This window comes from Mus musculus, chromosome 8, assembly GCF_000001635.26.
Source record: "Mus musculus strain C57BL/6J chromosome 8, GRCm38.p6 C57BL/6J".
Taxonomy (NCBI): domain Eukaryota; kingdom Metazoa; phylum Chordata; class Mammalia; order Rodentia; family Muridae; genus Mus; species Mus musculus.
The window spans coordinates 13976495-13984457 of NC_000074.6; positions in this window are offsets into that span (position 1 = coordinate 13976495).

Here is a 7963-nt window from a genome sequence, read left to right on the forward strand (position 1 = left end):
TGCCTCTGCCTCCCAAGTGCTGGGATTAAAGGCATTCACCACCACCACCTGGCTAGAAATTCTTTTTTTGCATGTCAACTGTGTCACCTCACTCTGAGTTCAAAATGCTCAAGGCCCAACTTACTGAGATATTAGTGGATTGATACAACACAGTTCTTGTCGAAGGAGAGGAAAGATTTCCTCTGAGGTGTGGCTCAGGACAGATTCAGGTTGGCTTGACAGACAAGTCTCACCATAGAAGAAGAGAAGAAGTGTCATGAAGTGTTTGGTTTCAGTTTTGTTTTAGTTTGTTTTGTTTTGTTTGAGGCAGGGTTTCTGTGTAGTCCTGGCTGTCCTGGAAATCACTCTGTAGACCATGCTGGCCTTGAACTCAGAGATCTGCCTACCTCTGCCTCCCAAGTGCTGGGGTCAAAGGCATGCGCCACCACTGCCTGGCTACAAAGTGTTATTGTCACAAAACAAAAGAAGTTGTAAGTCAACACTCTTTTTTTTTTTTTTTAATTGATATCGGTGGGAGCATGAAATAAGGGGGCTACACACCAGGGAAGAGTCTTCTGAAGGTGGTGAGGTGACATCACTAGCTTTCTGGTTAAAGGAGGACACAGGTTAATGACACAGCTGAGAACTTTACTTACCAGGCACAGGAATGTTAGGTGAGATACAAAGGTAAAAGATTATTTAAAGGACTAACAGAACCCAAGATGAAGTTGGTTCTTGACTGGCCACCTTCCATCTGTCTACAACCATCATGCTCTGGGGCAGTGGCTCTCAACCTCCCTAACCCACGGCCCCTTTTACAGTTCCTCGTGTTGTGATGACCCACAACCTTAAAATTATTTTCATTGCTACTCCATAACTGTAATTTTGCTGCTGTGTTTTCCAGTGATCTTAAAGGACCCCTGTGACGGTGTCATGCAACCCCTGTGAAAGGGTCCTTTGACCCCCATAGGGGTCTCAACCCACAGCCAAGGTCAGCAGCTACAGGATCTTTGATATGGCGACTGCCTGCCTCTTCAGAGAACTCTAGTTTACAGATAATGGACAGGAGAGGACAGTCATCACAAACAGGACATGAGCATCTATTGGGACGCACAGGGGCCCTTTCTGTCCCAGGATAACCTACGCATAATTCCTGTGATACAGGTAGAGCTTCCCGTAAACAGGGGTGACTGTGCGAGTATCTGCGACTGAGACCATTAGCCAGCCTCCTCTTTTGGCAAAGCTCCGAGGGCTACCAGCAATGGGCACTGCTTTGTTCTTTCCTTGTGCAGCAAGCGAGCGGCGTTCACTCCTAACAGTCTGAAAGCAGAGTGGAAGTGTCCCCCATGTCCTTGAAGGCCTCCCCACCCACAGGCCAGGGCCAGTGGCTTCCTCCTCCTGGCCCTCACCCTCCCTTCATGTTCCCAGACCAGCCAAAGGCCAAGGCCTTTTCCTTATTTTCCGTTTCCTCCTCAGGAAATGATATGATTATAATGAAATACCAAGAAGAATGGTAACTACATTTGCCCTTCCTTCAAAGACTCTATTTTTAAAAGCACTTCTGGGTCCGGTGTCTTATATGAATCACTCCCAAGTCTTCACTGTCAAGGGTGGTGTTTATTCCCTCTTTAAAAGTCATCATCATGTTAAAGGTGTTGATGATTATCCATGGCTCTTGGTAAAAGGCTGTATTCAGAACCATCTCAGCAGGCTATAGGGCCACTGTAGGGGGTGTCCCACAGAGGGGAATTGTGGGTGCCACCCAATACAGTTAGAAGTAGGGGGGATCTAGATACAGGGAGCCTGTTTGTGCTCCTGTGTGTATGCATACATGCGTACAGTCCCTTAGAGGAGAGGGTGGGACAGGGGTGGGTATTCTAGCTCAGCTGACCATAATGACCTGATATTGCTGAAGGCAGGGAAGGTGCAAAGACACCACCCGGGGGTTGCGAAGGATGAGGAACTAGATCAAGTAATCTGTAATGAGGATGTTGGATAAACAGCGTTTGCTCTGGTGCTGAAGATGGTACCCAGCACCGGGCAGGTAATAAATTCACACTCTTATCACTGAGCTAGCTTCCCAAATTACACTCCCTAGCCCACACAAAGTTTTCCTTGTTAATCTACAGCCCTAAGAGGCTGGAGAGTGAAGCCATGGACAGACCTGCTGAAAGGGTTCAGAGAGGATGGTTTGAGTCTGTTAAGGTGGAGTCTGCCATCTGAGGTCCCTTCTGAACACACTTCCCATTCAGCCACTTGTTAGGGGCCAGCTAAACACCCTCTGGGGTTGGTGCCTCCTGATTTACCAAGGGTTAGCTGGTCATCGGGCATTTAATGAAGGGGGTTTCTAGGAAGGTAAAAGAAAACAAAATACAGCTAATGATTGCCAAGCGGTTATCTGAGTCCATAGGGCATCTTAGATTGTGTTTGAACAGCCTGGAGGTGGACAACAGGGTGGTCTAAAGGTAGCCCCACTTCTGCTTACCACTCTGGGAAGACGGCAGCTTTCAAGCAGTCTCCAAGTTAGAGGGGAGGGTAACAGGAGAGTAAAACTGGTTTGTGGTGCTGATGTGGGAGGGAGACAGGGGAAACTGAGACCCCATACTGTGGGGTGCAGAGGTAGGGGAAACTGAGACTCTATACTGTGGGGTGCTACAGTTTTCTACTGAAAGAAAAAACTTTCCAAACAGTCTGCTTGTCGGTCACAAATAAGCCAAGCCCCTGAGCCTTGAGATTTATACCACAGTATCTTTGTACAGACTCTGTTTTTTCTCACCCACAAACCTGTTCTCAATGAGTTGTGATCAATCATTTACACGAGTGCAGCACCTTAATCTATTTATGCTGCCACCACAAAATGTCTTAGGCCGAGTGGCTTAAGGGATTGCTGATATATTGTTTTCACAGTTCTGGAGACTGGCAGATTCCCTGATCACAAAATGTCTGGTGCTGCGCTGCCACGTTCTCAGTGGGAAAGGGCAGACAGCTCTCTGATGCTTCCATTTCAGGACCCTAACACCATCTCCAGGCCCTGAAGCACTACCCAAGGCCTCACATCCTCACTCTGTCTCCCTAAGGATTAAGACTTCAGCTTATGAACAGGGGGGAAACACAAACACACATAGCCAGAAAAGTCATTTATCTTATCAGAAAGCCACTTAAAGTTATTGTGTTGGACTCCACCCCACTCCCACCGCACAGTTTACGGAATCTCAGATTTGTCTTTTTTTTTTTTTTCTCTGAGACTGGGTTTCTCTGTGTAGCCCTGACTGTCCTGGAACTCACTCTGTAGACCAGGCTGGCCTCGAACTCAGAAATCCTCCTGCCTCTGCCTCCTGAGTGCTGGGATTAAAGGCGTGCGCCACCACACCCGGCAGATTTGTCTTTTAAAAAGCTACCCAAGACTGCAAAAAGAATCGCAGCACCTGACTTTGTTTCGTGTCATTGACTTGGGTGGATTCCTTTCTTAGCCAGATCATCAGGTCTCTTAAGTTTCCTCAGCCTGTCAGGAAGTGAGCTACATGAAAGGCTGAGGCCCTACCACTTAGACACCAGCCTAAGAATTAACTCTAGAAAGGCAGCTGACTGCAAATACTATGGGGTGTAATCACGCCGGACGCATCCCTACAGACCTTCCCAGTCAGAGCCTTGATAATATAACCAGTGTTTCTAATTGTGTCCCTTTTCCAAGATTCCTGCCACACGCGAGCAACTGCACTGACATGAGAAGAAAGCTCAGGAACTCCCCCAGCTCTGGAGGGACGAGGAGAGAGAACCGGCCAGTGCCGGTATTGTTTCTGTTTACAACAGTACAACATCTTAATGAAGAACATCAAAGAGCTAGCGACTTTGTAGACAAAAACCATAACCTTCCTGTTGCTCTTGGTTCCTTCCAGTGTAATGGTCTCTGGCTACCAGGTTCGAGAGCCATTAGCTGCCTAGCTGGAGTCCTAGAAACTGGGACTCAGTCCAGTGTGCTTTTTCTGAAGGTTAATTTTCGGTGTCAACCTGACAGATCAGGGATTCCGGGGAGCTGGAGTGTATTACCTCTGGGTATGTCTGTGAGTCTCTGTGGGTGTTTTAGTGTGGGGAGCGGGTGTGGCGGCAGTCCCAAAGGCGCCAGGGACTGCAGCTAAGTCTCGAGCGCGCCCCCAACTCGCCAGCAAGAACGACGCCACAGCAGGATCCTTCTGCACACGTTTATTCAGTCCTGTTTCTTCTTTCTCTATATCTCCCTTGTTTATATCTCCCTTGTTTATATCTCCCTTGTTTTTATATCTCTCTTGTTTTTATATCTCCCTTGTTTATATATCGCCCTCGTTTTTATATCTCCCTTGTTTTTATATCTCCCTTGTTTATATCTCTCCCCTGTTTATATCTCCCCCGAACCCTGGGCCTCTCACTCTTTTATACTCTCAGTTCCCATCCACGCACAGCAGGCCACGCCACCTCACCAGGCACGCAGCTTCAGCTAATCAGGGCAGCAGGGGCAAATCTCCATCAGACTGGATTCACCTGTATCCTGGTACACCTGCCCAGCACTCAAGATGTTTGTGTCTTATATGAGGAAGTCAGGTGCAAGTCATATGACTTAGCTGCAGTCCCTGGCGCCTTTGGGACTGCCGCCACACCCGCTCCCCACAATTCCCCCTTTTTTCTTTTTTGGCAGAGAGAATGTCTGTAGATAGCCCCTCGCAGCCATGCCCCTTACCCGTCCTTGGGTGACAAACAGCATTGGTTTGATCCCTGTCTTAGGTTGGTGACATGCCCAGGGAGTCTTATCACTGACTACCTCTCAATCATGCCAAGCCACACCTGGGGATATTTTGTTTTGCTTGTGGCAGGTGCATCAAAAGGCCAGGATGTTAATTAACTTATGGCCAGATCTTAATTGCTGCAAGCAAGCCTCATGGGTGAAGGTAGAGGTCTGATCCCCAGTGTGCAAGCATAGGGGCCCTACACAAAACCATCCCTTAGGCTCATCACCCAGAGAGGTCTTGGCCAGCTCCCGTGTCGTTTTTCCTGGGGGAAGGGAACTAGGACACTGAACCTTCATGCAATCAGACGTACCTTCCACAGGATGCCAACAGCAAGCTATCCTCTGTGCAGTGCTTAGCCTCGCACCCCACGGCATAACGCAGCATAATTTCTTTTAGAGCGGCAAACCGAATCTGAGGAGATTGTCCCGCCTCCACTGCAGCAAAAGCCTATGCTACCATGGCGAAAGTGCGGGCCTGCACACTCTGCACCTAACACATGTGCCCAACACAAAACACACACACACACTATAACAAGCATACATCCCAGGGCTCTCATCCCCGCTCATCTTCCCTGAAGCAAGGGACAGATAGCCAGAGGGGCTATCTCTTTAAGGGGAATTCAGGGATCAAAAAGCATGGAAAAATTTGAATGTCATGTCGAGCTGGTATCGGCTTCTGGAATACCGAAAGGATCTCTCATCTCGGCTCCATCCTTTGTGCTTGTGGGATCATCCACCACATCCACAGGGGCAACTGGATCAGGAGCCTCATTCTTGCAGCGTCTCACCAATCTCTCCGGCACCCAAAGAGGTTCCATCTGGTCCTGTGGAAACACACAAACAGACCCTCTCGCCCACGTCAACACCTGATCTACTCGATCCCCAGGGGAGATGGACACAATACCTCGTGGTAATGAGACCATAACCTCAATCACCTGTGTGTCCATCTGGGGAGTCAATATGAGAGTCAAGTTTTCACTAGCTTCCCCTCTGTTAGGCAATGGTTTCCGTGCCCTTATGGCAATCTGATTTACCTGCTTAAACACCTGCACTGGATATCCTGTTTGTTGTTGTGCAAAGCGACCTTAACCAAGCAGCATATCCCTATCCCATGCTATCTTTGCCCTGCTTGGTCGGTGAAAACAGGACATCCCAGCAAGGAGAATCTATCCTCTCTCCAAACCTCCGGACAGAAGGTCCGCCTATAGGTGGCTGCTGAGGAGGCATAGGGAGAGGACGCAGAAGCTAATTCGCCTTCCTCCTCCGCCTCGGCTCTTTTATTTTGTCCTTTCTGTCCATCTGATAACACTGTGTCTCCTTTCTTTTTCCTTTTTCTTTTTAAGCCCTTCTTTTCCGACATACTCTCTTGTTGCTCTGTAAGGATTTTCTGACCTGTCTTGACTGCCTCTTGATTCAAACAGTAACAGAGTCCATATATCAGAACAAACAAGACCAAAACTATCAGACCTACCCACAAAGGGTCAATGGGAGAAAAAAGCATAACTACACAGCGAGGATCTATTGATCACTACACTGAGGTTATCATAGTTCCTTAACTTGTCCCCAAACCAGGAACCTTAACTTGTCCCAAAGCCAGGAACCTTAACTTATCCCAAAACCGTGAACCTTTCGTTACTTTGTGCCTGCTTCCTGGCAACTTTATATTCCCCTCTATTTTATCCGAGGTCCTTCCCAAACTCCTGGGTTACTTTGTGCCTACTTCCTGGCAACTTTATGCTCACCTCTATTTTATCCGAGGTCCTTCCCAAACTCCTGGGGTCACAAGTTTCACTCACCTTGAACTTACCCTGCCGGCAACCACTGACTGCTGAAAGTTCTGAACTCGGTGGGGGAGTCGGTTCCCCGTACGGGCCACCAATTGTTGCGCCCGCTCTCGACCAGCAAGAACGATGCGACCACCAGTCCTTCTAACAGCAGTTTATTCAGTCTTCATCTTTCTTCTTTCTCTTCATCAGTACCGTTCCCCAGCTGAAGAGTTCTGAATCCACGCCAGATCCTTCTCAACAGTCTGTTTTACGGGAACACTTTATTAACCCCTTCTTCCCCGTTATGCAGTTCTGAATCCTCCCTGTAGCAGGGGGTCTTCGCTCATGCCTGAAGATGTTTCTTGTCCCGGGTTTCGGCACCAACTCTCGAGCGCGCCCCCAACTCGCCAGCAAGAACGACGCCGCTACAGGATCCTTCTGCACACGTTTATTCAGTCCTGTTTCTTCTTTCTCTATATCTCCCTTGTTTATATCTCCCTTGTTTATATCTCCCTTGTTTTTATATCTCTCTTGTTTTTATATCTCCCTTGTTTATATATCGCCCTCGTTTTTATATCTCCCTTGTTTTTATATCTCCCTTGTTTATATCTCTCCCCTGTTTATATCTCCCCCGAACCCTGGGCCTCTCACTCTTTTATACTCTCAGTTCCCATCCACGCACAGCAGGCCACGCCACCTCACCAGGCACGCAGCTTCAGCTAATCAGGGCAGCAGGGGCAAATCTCCATCAGACTGGATTCACCTGTATCCTGGTACACCTGCCCAGCACTCAAGATGTTTGTGTCTTATATGAGGAAGTCAGGTGCAAGTCATATGACTTAGCTGCAGTCCCTGGCGCCTTTGGGACTGCCGCCACACCCGCTCCCCACATTTTAGGGAGACTGACAGTAGGCCAGTGTACAAAGGGGGACTATAACTTCATTGAGCCAAAATAAGTTGTTTTTAGTCAAGTGTTTAGTCAAGGAGATAAGTACTACCGGATGGTGCTCCGGGAATGTCCCTTTTCGGGGAATCTGACAGGGCCTGCTCTGGGCCTGCCACTTCTCTAATCATTCCATCTTCCAGAAAGAAGAGGGCTGGCTGAGGTGTTAGATACCGAGGCACCTTCTACAAAAAATTGTAGTGTCCCTGGATGCCTCAAGGCGTAAGAAAACTGGAACATTCTAGAATGCAGTTGAAAGGAGTTTTGTACAGACAATAACCAGCCAAAGCTGCCTTGGTGACTTCACTGAAATCAGTTAATACCATAAGAAATATTAGGCCAAAAGAGGAGAAGGGAAAAGAGGAGGAGAGGGAGGAGGAGGGAGAGGAGGGAAGGAGGAGGAAGAGGTTGAGAGGGAGGGGGAGGAGGCCTTTCTCTTGCTTCTGCTGCTTATGACTTATGTAGTCACAGCTGTCTAGAACTGTTCCCACCCCATGGTGGAGCTGCCCTATCTAA